The sequence below is a fragment of the Lepisma saccharinum genome, chromosome 27 (genome assembly GCF_977018435.1).
Source record: "Lepisma saccharinum chromosome 27, izLepSacc3.1, whole genome shotgun sequence".
In the NCBI taxonomy this organism is placed as follows: domain Eukaryota; kingdom Metazoa; phylum Arthropoda; class Insecta; order Zygentoma; family Lepismatidae; genus Lepisma; species Lepisma saccharinum.
In genome coordinates, this window is record NC_139255.1 from 23,473,010 (window position 1) to 23,485,736 (window position 12,727).

The following is a 12,727-nucleotide window of genomic DNA, read 5'->3' on the forward strand; positions in this document are numbered from 1 at the left end:
GCATTTGGACTCCTAAAACGGGCCTTAGGAAAGAGACGTCCACACACTCTCAATGGCCTCTGGAAAGCCTGTCAGGAGGAGTGGGAAAAGTTGGACATGATAACTCTTCGGAAAAGTCTGTTGCAATGGAAATTACGTTGTCGGGCTATAGCGCGGAATGCTGGTTTTCCAATTGAGCATGAACGTTGGTGGCGACATGGGTTTTCATGAACTTATCACCCTTCCAACATTGTCCTCAGAGATCCCGAACGACCTTCTGTATGCAAAGATGATAGCATTGCCACAGCCAAGCTGTAAAGATATTTATGTGTAATTATGTTAGTTTTGCTAATTCTCAATAAATGCATAGCATTCAGTAAATTGAATCCATATGCAATCATGAAATTATAAACTTTGTTTCTGAACACACAATATCAGCAGTACAAAGAGTTGAGGAAATTTCATGGTAGTTTTTATTTCAGAATTCCGTTTAAGAAAGGAAACAAAAAAAAACCTTGATGTTCTCTTTCGCTACACCAGCGATGTCCAGAGAAACAAAAGTCCAGCTTTATCTTTTTCCCAGCAACAAAAAACAACAAAGGGAGAGAGAGAGAGAGCTAGCTTTCCATGCGAAGAGCGAATGCCAATGCAGCAGTGTGCAGTCGAAAGATAACGCCACTTGGAGAGGACAAAAAACTCAGAGCTCAGACCCATGCGTAAGGACAGAAACCTCTGCTAAATAATGCAATAAATCATCTCTGGAATTGCTGTGCCCTGTCAGCTAGAAAACGTCAACGGTTTTCCTTCAGACTAATGTTTGCTCCCGTTCATCAGAGACCAAAGACATAAACACTGTCATACCTGCACTTTTAGGAAATATTGTAAGCCTAAGAAAAATGTCTTAAATCCATAAAATATTATAGTTCTTGTCTAATCTTCCGGCGGGCGCTCTGCATACTGAAAAGAGAAGTGGGGAGAGGGGAATACGCCGCCGACGAACCAGAAAATAGCGTTGGCACAAGAGTTATGACTTGGCGGGAGGAAGTACTACGTGCACCTCGTTCTACAGCCTGCTGCGTTTCTTATAGCGCTGGATTGTTTGCTTCCCTCGCTCCCCACTTCCCTTGCCAGCATGTAGAGCGCCTGCCGTAAGACGGAGCAAGAGCTATAACGTAATTTAGCAATTCATTATACTAACCCTTTAAGTGAATATGACGGATATATCAGTAATGTCCACTCACTGGTGTACTCTGGGTTTTATATTATATAAATTTATTCGGAGGTGGCTGAAATTGTAAAGGTGGATATTACATAGCTGCATTATGGAAGGGAGGGGGGGTGGAATACACTATGAAATATTTCATAATTTCTAGTGTTGAGGCAGTGCCAACTTCAACGCTGATGCATGAAAATTAAAATAATTAACAATTGTTCAAAATATTTATTAAGGGTGTAAGTAAATATTTCCAAAAATAATTATAATTTATTAGAGTTTATGCTCTAAAGTATTCAAGAATTATATACGAATATTAAAATACATCTTATGTAATCACAAAATACAGTATTCCCACACAATTACAATAGAAACTTGGAATTTTGCGTAATATCCAGGATAATGAGAATCCGCGAAATTTCCTCGCAGTATTTTTGCAGACTCAGCAAAACACCAAAAGGGCAGGAAGAGTATCAGCCGGTATGGACATATAACAAAACCAATACTTTGCAATGACGTTAGCACTGATATCGGCAAATACAGATTCATGGGTATTACTATCCGCTTACCATTTTTAATCTTCATTTTTATAGTTGTTTGAAGACAAAATTAATAATCGGGGGTCATTTTAAGGGTTTTTTCAGTTATCACGTTAGTTATCCCAAACTCTTTACAGCTCTTATTTTAAATGTTTATTTTCTCTAAATGTCAGGAGGGGCTGTAGTCCATTCATCTCTCTCCTGCGTACGCAAGTGTGGACACTGGCCACAAATATATCCGTCCTCGACATCTCTAGCTTATATCTTCTGTGTATGATGAGCTATGGACCTTCTTCTTTGACTATTGAGTTAGTTTACATTTCCACCGTGAGATGCCACTCTTCGGAATCTCCGAAATAATTAACTTGCCATAATTACCACGAGATGGACACACTGTTTCCACTTTGGAACACTGTTGTGTTTATGGTTCATTTGGAAGCGATGTGTGTAACAATTCAGGAGCGACGTGAGCATTCTTATTGATTGATTGTTTGCATTAGTTCAGTTTAGCTCTCTTTTCTGGCGCTTTTGGCTAATTGTGATGATGAGTGATAGAATTGTTGAAGGGACACTCAGAAATGGGCATCGGTTCTCTTTTTGAGAGTCCCTTCATCAAATCTTCGCGCGTGACATAGTCGGAGCACAAAGCGTGAGCCTTAGACCGCACTGCCACGGCGCGGGACTTCTTCAGAAAGTAGTGAATATTAATTGTTACAGTTATGAAGGCAGTACCAATACAAGTATAGCCATGAAATATTTCTCTATTTATTTCGAGATTATACGATCACTGACACTGAGCATGACATCCTTTTGCAACAAAGGATTTATTTCATTGTTGCCAACAATGCTCAAATAGTTAACAGTAAGCGAAGGTAGTTAGGAAACTACATAGAAATCACGACTTAACACAAAATTAAGACATTGTGTAGGACCTCAAATCCAGTTGGAATGTAAGGCCACCATATAGCATTTATTTTGAATTAGAAGTGTATGAATTGTCTCCAAAGTGAGAGTGCATTGATTGCCTAGCAGATGTAACGAAATCATTAAAGATGAGGGGTAATAGATAAGTTTTAATTTTACATTATCCATGACTGTTGATCTTTTTGTTTGTTCTCTAACAACTGATCGCTTTTAAGAAAATGATTTGGCTACAAATAACTTGAGGCTGATCATTACCAAATGTCCTGATTACTAAATACTAGGGACGTTCAATATATAAGTTTCCCTGTGCTATAAAATATTGTATAAAGCAATGCCATTAAAAGGAAGCACATGGTTTACAAGCGCCATCCTTCGTCTACAAGGAACAAGAATCGATTCGATTCGTTATCAGACGTGAAGGTGCATGCGCTCAAAGGCGAAAAGTAAATGCTTGTTCGGAAAACGCGGGCTCGCGTCATAAGGAGTTCAGAAGCATGGATGCTAAGGGCGTTCTGCTTATGGACTTTTTGGAACGAGGAAGAACAATTAATGCTGACCGTTATTGTCAAACATTGGATAAACTGAAAACCGCAATTCGACATATGCAACCAGGTCTCCTGTCATTTGGTGTCATTCTTCTTGACGATAACGCTCGCCCCCACTCAGCAGTGCAAACACAACACAAAATTGAAGAATTGGGGTGGGAACGGCTGCCCCACCCTCCATACAGCCCCGATTTAGCGCCGAGTGATTTCCATCTTTTTCCGGTGTTAAAGTCTGAATTGCAAGGTTACCGTTTCGAAACAGATGAAGAAGTGAAGCGGAATGAGAGAATAGTGCTCAATAGCCAGAGCCCTGGTTTTCTTGCAAAGGATATGGACAAATTTGTGCAACGGTGGGACAAATGCCTGAATCTCTATGGGGATTATATGGAGAAGTGAGAAAGGATCCTCCTACACATGTATGTATAGTTTTCTAATGTATCTTAAAAATCACTTTTTTTACAGCATACGGAAACTTATATATTGAACGACCCACGTAGTTTCCTGGTATTGTGAATGAAATTGTGTCTTAAACCTACAACAGTAATATGAACAGTTGGCTAATTACTATACCATGTCCCATCTATCTCTGGAGCAAAGAAGTGCATAGCGTCAGAGGAGGGGAGAAAATCGAGTGGGCGGAGCGAAACAGTACACGCTGCTCGAAGGCTGGTACATAACTGCAGTCGCTTTACCCCACTCCAGCAAGCCCGTTTCCTTTAATGTGTTCATTGGTGCATCCGTCTCGCGTCACTACTTGCGAAAATACTTCTTTTTGTTCGCCTGCTAAAGAGATACATGGGACAGGGTATAGTCAATTGAATTTAACCTATCTTTATTCAATGGAGTAAAAGTGCATAGGAATATCGTAATTCAGAGATTAGGCTATAGCTCTTTTATTAGCCAGTAATAATTTTGAATCATAACTACATGTACGATTACTACAAACCATAGTAATTAATATTGTAAGTGGGTTGTAAATTTAATAGTGTCAACTATTTATTCTTATGTATAATAATTTGTAGGGCTCCGTGTTGTGCTTATATGAGGTGTTTGTCCCTATGCAGAATGGAACGTAAATATTTAACCTGAATAAGGATTCTTAATCCTCAGAGACACATGTTGATCTTTTACCTTTGGTAAGAGGCTTGGTTCCCTGTAATGTGACGGTTTAAGGAGCCTAAATGCTGATGCACCCAAAATTTCAATTTTCATCAATAAATAACGTTCTTCCATGGACACCGGTAACAAATAACACAACGCGTAGTTAGTTGGTATAAAAACAACAACTATTACTACTACTACTACTGCCATTAATAAAAACAACGAAATAACTGTTATCTTTATTATTATTAAATGTTATTACAGGCATCTAACAATAATACGTTGTTCTATAGTCAGTACCAGTCACAATATGTGTGATTAAGTAGGACTAAAGAAGCATGCGCTAGAAACTTTAGCTGTACCCTCTACATAATCAATTCGTTTCATGAATATTGAGGTCAAAACTAACAAGTGCGATTTGTCAAATTAAAGATAGGAGTTTATGCTACAATATTTGTTTGAAACACTTTCTTCTCAGATTCCTAGGTCATTACTAATTTAATGATAAACATAAAATTATTAGTAAAAAATATTTTTTTTATTAATCCGTCATTTACTAGTTAACTGTTTCTGATATCGAAAAAACCTAAGATATCTTTGATTATAGAACACGTATTATGCTTTCGATTTAAAAAGAGGATAATTGAAATATGATCATTACTTTTAGAGATGTAGATTTTTTCCAGAAGTCAATATCCTGCATTATGGATTGGCAGCAATTTCTATTAGCTACCACTTTGAAATGGCAATCATGTCTTTTTGGTATGCTTACACACTCATATACCTGTGGCATAGAAAGGAATATTAGTACATACCACCAAAATTATACCGAATTCTTGATTTCTGCCACTTAGCACAATCTTTTGTGAAGAATAAAGTTTATGCTACAGAATGTTCAACAGCTAAAGGAGACAATAAGGAACGCCCTTGCTTTGGTGGAAGAGGAGTTCTTGGGAAAAGTGTGGCAGGAACTCGAATTTCAATAAGGTGTGTGTGGCGCACAAACAGGAGTAGTACCAGATTAATCGTCTAGTGGTGTTGAGGGGGTGTGCAATGAAATTAGGAGTTGCGATGTTGAAAATAATGAATGTACTTTGACACTACATCAAATATCAATCAACTTTTGGGGCTTCTCTGAAAGTATGCCCAAAACACTTATAACAATTAGTGACTTGTGTCGGGTGTCTTGGTCGTTGTAAAGGTCCGAAATCCGGACCCAAAAGGAACCAAAGGAATCTTGCGACCGCAATCACGCAATTACAAAATGTACTTGCACTAGGATTTTCGTTGAACCGTATAAACAAATGACTTCCCACAATTGCAACGTATCTTTCTAGGCTCTTAACTTACACCCAAGTAAGAGTTACATGTAGTTTGATAAAAAAAGCATTCGCTTTCTGGAATATATAGGGTGTCACAAAAGTAAAAACCGTACCACCTCTCGGAAATGTTCTGTTTCATTACAACGCCACCTCTCGGAAATATTCCGTTTTGTAAACAAAGAACAAACATCGGACCGTGCAAAGAGTAAATCACTCGGTGTTTACAAAATGCAATCAATGACGGCTTGTAACCACACATTCGCACACATTATTAGCATGTTACCAACTAGGACGACGTTTACAAAGAATGAAGTCAGTGGCGGCTTATAACCACACATTCGCAATTATCTCCGAAACGGCTCATTTGCTGACCAAAGTTTACTGAGACTTTCTTGCTACTTTTATCGTGAACTTTCACCAGTGTCAATTTGCGCAATTACTTATGAGACACCCTGTATAATAACATATTTATTTTAGTTTACTTTGGCCGATCACAAATAAGATTCATGAATTCAATTGGAGAGTTAAAAATTAAAATTATAGACCAAAAAAGGTACCTAATTGAAGTATTAGTACTAACATACTTCGTTGCATAAAATAATTTTGTGTTATTTAATAAGAACAAGAGTTATTAAAACAAACCTGATGAGACTTAATTAGATGCTCAAGGAATTATTAAGGTTTTATGGCTGTTCTTTAGAGAAGTAAGAGGGGATAATTTTATTACTATTAATTTTGGCACGTTGCATAAAGTTTGCAAATATTGCTGCACGTTTAATTTAATTTCCTTTTTCGTACAAACTGTTGACTATGCGAAGGAATATCATGTGACCAGATGTAATATCACGTCGAGTGTTTTATATGATGTTAGTTCACTGCAGCGCTATTCTCAAAACCTTGAGTTTTCCACAAAGTTAATGTTATAACGTTAGTCAGAATTTTCCCATTAATCAATTTTTACATGGACTCGTATTTTTATAGATAACTAGCTGATTATCCGACGTTGTCCGGGTATTTATTTATCCCAATATTCTATTAGGAAAATAATGAATTCTAACTATCGTAACGAACCTTAAAGTTCGTGGGATCTTACAAGTACCTAGAATGTTAACCAATTAATCAATGGGTGATGTAAGTTACTCATCATTCATCCTCTGATGAGAGCACTCGTCATTGGCATGACGAGTTAACGCTTGGCAATGCGAAAGGTACAAAATAAAACTAAGGAACTAATCTGCAGAAAAGACAATGGTCACTCGTTGGGTTTTGTGAAGCTTTGAACCTGAATCATGGCTGGGTGTTAGGATAATTACCTGTCTATCTGAAGTATTAAGCTGAATATAATATGCGAAGTCCTCTGTTAGCTTCTCCACTTTGCCGACCAGAGCGTCGTTCCACTTCTGACCTACTGCTCTGCTAACCACCTCTTCTCTCTCAACTCAATCCCAAAAGTCAGTCCCCTCTCAGCTTGTCTCACCTCTATATCACTAGGCCATCGAACTCTTCCTCTATGCCGAATCGTGTTATTAATTGCCACTATGCAAACCGCTGACTCCATAAACAGAAGGAACTACCTGTTTTCCTGAATGCTCAGGAGGTTTGAATAGCGCAACACTGTGCATTATAAACATGCCTCAGAGGCTTGAGACAACTGAGAAAAACAAGTGAATGCCCTGGTCAACGTGAAGCGTTCAGAGAGACTTAATAAAATAAACATATAATCTTAGGGATTGATACGTTCTGCCGCGGTGGAAAAAAATTTCCATGTTGAAAATTTAAAAGTCAAAGCGCAAAGCTTGACATGTCCCAGGTTCGCCAATTCCATGTATTTTCTTATAAAAATAAACATACAAAATATAAAACCAACAAAACATAGCTTTCTCTTGTTTTGCTAACCCCCCAAAAAAGAAAAAAAATCTATTCCATTCCCTAAAACATTACAATTGATAATAGTAAATACGCACGTTGATATGATATAAAAACAATATTATGTATCATTATATGACTAGTAATTACAAAAGTTCATGTCATTTAATGATATATCTCGCGATGTAAAGAAAAATGTGCGTGCGTAAATCTGTTGATATAGAATTGCTCGTTTCTACGAGTCATGAGCACTTCATCGTTAGTCTGTGCCAGGCTTGGCTTCCCATGTAAAACCAGACCTGCAAATGGCTGAAGTGTTTTCGAAACGTAGTTCACAATGGTTCTGTATATGGGAAGAATTACATTTAAAGGAAGAATTACTTGCAAAATGTTGTTATGATTATAAATTCAGAGACACTTAATAAAATAAACATATAATCTTAGGGATTGATACGCTACAGTATAAAATGAACTTGGAGTTGACCGGCATTGGGAGGGTAACTATTCATCTTAGCGTATGAATCTATGGATTCTACACTAATATCGGTCGTTTTACATATCACCCCTTTCCCCCCCGCCCTAAGGGTGCCAGCAGTGTCTTGGAGTTGAACGGCATTGGATGTCACTATTCATCTTAGCGACCCCGAAAATTATGGATTCCACACTAATATCGGTAATTTTGGATTATTTTTACATGTCACCCCTTCCGAACCACACCCCTAGGGGTGCCAGGGCTGTTTTACTCCCACAGTATTTCTTTCCAGGTTGCACGCGATATGTGTACAAGTTTGGTTGAAATCGCTCCAGGCGTTCGAGAGTCATTCCGGAACAAACATACACAAATACATACATCCATTTTTATACTTTTTTTGGATTTGATTGATTTGGCGTTTTAAGTCCATTTCATGCACAGTAAGGCTAATCGGGACTGGACCTACAGTTTAAAGTAGGATCCGAACCACTATCTGATTCCACCGGGAATCGAACTCAGGACCATTTTTTATACTATATATAGGTATAATATGATGATGAACGATGAACGTATGAACGATCAGGAAGAATTTTTATACGCTGTCATAATAATGCAAAAAAATGCCCTCCCGCAAATGGGAGTCGTCTGTCTGTTTGGTAAATCAAGGGGCACGTTTGGTTTCGGTTAATGAGCAAGCCCAGGATATGATTTTCGGTGTCAACATAGTGGCAATTAATGTATTTGTGCTTAATTTTGTTTCATTCTTCTACTATCTGGTAACGAATTGCTCTATCATTATTTGTTCCTTGTAATATAATTTATAAATCCTTTGTCTAATACTTAGCCATCCCTTAGCCCCTCCATCTAAATCCCACAATGACAACCAACAACCTTAGCAGGCATAAGTTCAATTCGATACGCTTCACTACCAACCTGAAGCTATTTCTGAGAAAAATGATAACACAGATGTCTTATTTTTCAGGCGTATCAAACATGATTAAGAAGCTTGTCTATTTTGCTGTATTTTAATAATGAGTTTTGAGAGCTGGGCTATGAACAAAACCACGAATTGCTCTCTACAAAAAAATCAATCGTGATATCAATATTGGGGTTCACGTACACTTTTAATGCTGCAGGTTTAAAAAGTGTACGTCAATAGTTATACCACGAGAGAATTTTGTGAACGAAGATCATTGCAAATATTACTTAGATATTAATAATCAATGCCTTACAAGAATGATAGCTACATTTCTTTCTCGCAGAAGATATGCCATATTAAACTATAATCTTACGAAATTAACCAAAAATGCATTCTTATATAAATAAAATCACTGAACACCATCTGTTGAGCAAAATTAAACTTAAATTAAATTGTGTTATTGCGTTAACTGATAGTAATGTAATTAGAAAGAATTAGCGGTGAAGTAAATTTTCCAGAAAAGTGCATTTCCATAAACACTGTATTTTTTAAAGCACCCCACACAAACCCGTGCAACACTCTGACAGTATGTACTATATAAGTATTGTCCTACTGAGAGAAACGGACTCACTGAAAAGTTTTAAAAATGTAGTCACAGATGAAATCACATTGGATCTACGAAATAATTAATAAGAGCCGCGTGCATGTTTGAATCTCCTGGGGAACGCGTAAATACTTCTGTATGACACCGGTGGCCACGCACCAATGGGAGCAAAGTGGGGCGCTACGAATTATTAGCGTAACATGGTGATGGAAACCTACAACAACGACACAGGGTTAGTCGTGCTAACCACACGTCACCCCGTAACAGGTTCGATGATCTCCCACCTGTTGGTAGATATGCCCTGGCTCTCACGGACTGTTTCGCCTATTTCAGACCGTAGAATCTAATTTTGTTCTATGCTTCTGAAATATTCTTTTAGTACTTGGTTATATTAAGAAAGCACCAAATCTTGAAATTTCCCGAGTGGATAATGTTTTTCTGTATCCTCGAACATCCAATTTATGACAAACCCTAAGTGTTATTGTCTTATTGTCCACAAAATATAGTCATTTACGTCTATCTTTATTACTTCCACTTATTACATTAAAAAATATAATAAGTCCCATGGGACGTGAGGTCCCGCGCTCTCGCTCCTCTAGGTCACGCCTTTCTGCGCCTCTGATTGTCGAATCGCTTATCTAATGTATGGAGAATGATGACTCCAATTGGCCTACACATAAGCCTTCTCAGGGTAGGATTGAAGAAGAAACTGATATTTTCAAGAAATCAGTTTAAAACCCTGCTTAAACTATGTGTCTTTTCAGGATGCTAAGGTGAAAAGACTTGGCTGCTTGATACATTTACAACATCCACGCTATATTTGGATTTATTGCTATTTTTGCCCTAAAACTCCAGTGTTTTGGTTGAATTACTGCGCCCTTTAGGCGATTTTTGATGCAGTGGATCTTGTTATAGATGAGAAACAAATAGGTGGAAGTGTAATGCAATAACGTTCAAAAGCGTGGCAAACGTACAAACGATATTTTGAATTAAAGTTGTTAAAGCAAAGCTGACTCTTTGTTCCATCATTTTCAGCCCCGTAGCGAGGGTTAGGGAGATTCAATTCAAAGTTGTTTTCTTCTTTTATTAAGACAAGGCCAGTATATACGACGGATGAATTTACACTTCACAGAGTTAAGGGCAGATGAAAATCATACAAGACGTTACTCAGCCCTTGTTCCCATTGAACATTTTTAAGTGTATACTAACTTTGGACTTTGAAAGTAGATGTCACGATTAACTCGGTGCATGACTCTCGCTGTTCAACTATGTTACAAAAACGTAACTGATATCTCAGAAAGAAAATAATTAGAAATTAACTTTTTTTGCTTTCAATGAAGCACAATCGTGAATATGCTATCGAAATTGACAATTGTGTTCTTCTTTTACTTGTAGGTTTATATTTTGACTCGCACACTTTCGACGTGATCAATCACGTTAGAGATGTGTTCCTCAATGATCTTAATTATTTTGAGAATCTCTGCATGCTGTATTGGATGAAGGGAAACAGGTGTATAAACCTGAATAAGATATTCCATGTCATTCGTAACAAATCATCTCCATTTCATAATATGCTTATGCCCCGCTCTGAGTTCAGCACCCGAAAAACTAGATCGTCCTTACATAGAGACCTAGAAATCCCGAAACCTAACAAAAGCAGATTTGGCAGAAAGTCAATCTCGTACCTAGCAGCAGTAACCTGGAATTCACGCCCGACGAAGGTCAAACCACCAAAGCGCAGTTCTGTCGTCTTCTACGTTCCTAATCACATTAATATTATTTTCAGTGCTTACCCCCCTCCCCCCCACGCAAATATATGATTTACATTTTCAACCCTATCCTTTCTAAACATTAATTCCATACACACTCATATCCAAACCCACACACCCATGCACCTTCTTTTCTTTTAAATAACACTCAAACTTTCCTTATTTCATTTCTAATATGTAACAATCTACATGCTCATGTAAATTCTCATATTCCTTAAACGTAGCATTTGTATATATATTTTTTACAACATACGGCATCAAGTCATTATTTGTATTAATATTGTTCTAAATGAAATGTTGTATGGCTTAATTGTAACCCAATTGAGATAATAAATAATAATAATAATAATAAAAAGTAAGAGAGTAACGCTATATGTGTACGTGTTCTCATATTGAATAAATATTCAACATATATTTGTCGATTTTCAGAATAATAGACTGAGTAAATAGTTACATGTTTCATCTAAACAAATTCAATAGCGACACCAAACTGGAAAAGCAATACTTACTTCTCTTGTCATTTTCACATTTTGAAAAATATTCCGCAAATTTCTACCTTGCCTCTGTAAGAAACTGTGAAGCTCATATTTTGAAATACGCAAAATCAAATATAACTCACTTACAGTACTTTTCAGGGTGGAAATACACTTTCTGCATGTTCCGTAGCAACGTATGTTTACATGGTGAACAACAAACATTGCAAAAACGACAGTATTACATCTGTAAAACATTAAAACAGCCACTATGTAGCTATTTTGGTGTTTTGAGTTGTATATTACTGTTTTTCTATAATTTCTGTACTGAATCGTCTTATGTAGATGTCACTCTTGTCTGATTTACGTTTTCTAACTTTCAATTGAATCTGCGTTGTTGATGATCTAGACGATAAGATAAATATCGGAAGTCGCTAAAAACTCTCAACCAAGGCAGGTAAACAATCAACGAAAAATAGAAAACAACACACTAAGAGAATGTTCTGTTTCCCAAACTCATAGTAAGTAAGTTTTTTTAATATGTTCCGTTCGCCACTAATACGCTTTCTGTAATGCTTTTCGGTTACGTTGGTAGTTCTCTAAGCGTTCATTCAATGGGGCAGCGTCCACTAGTTTAGTTATAGATGATACAGGAGAATGCAAGGGCAAGGAAGAGAACAGGTAGCTGGATCGACGGGAATTGGGATGGTCGAACTCTGTAACGGTGCTCAGCTGCGTGCGGTCTCCCTGATGGAAAACTGCTCCCTCTCTGCTGGACTGGCTGAGGTTCCTCTCACGGCGAACTGCACCCTTTCTGCTGGGCTCGATGTTGTCCCTCCGGCGGTGAACTGCTACCTCTCATCAGTGCAGGGTGCGGTCCCTCTGGTGGCGGTGAACTCCTCCCTCTCTGCAGGGCTGGTTGCAGTCCGTCTGGCGATAAACTGCTCCTCTTCTGTAGATGGGCTGCTCACAACTACTTACAAAATATTCTGTGTCCCTCG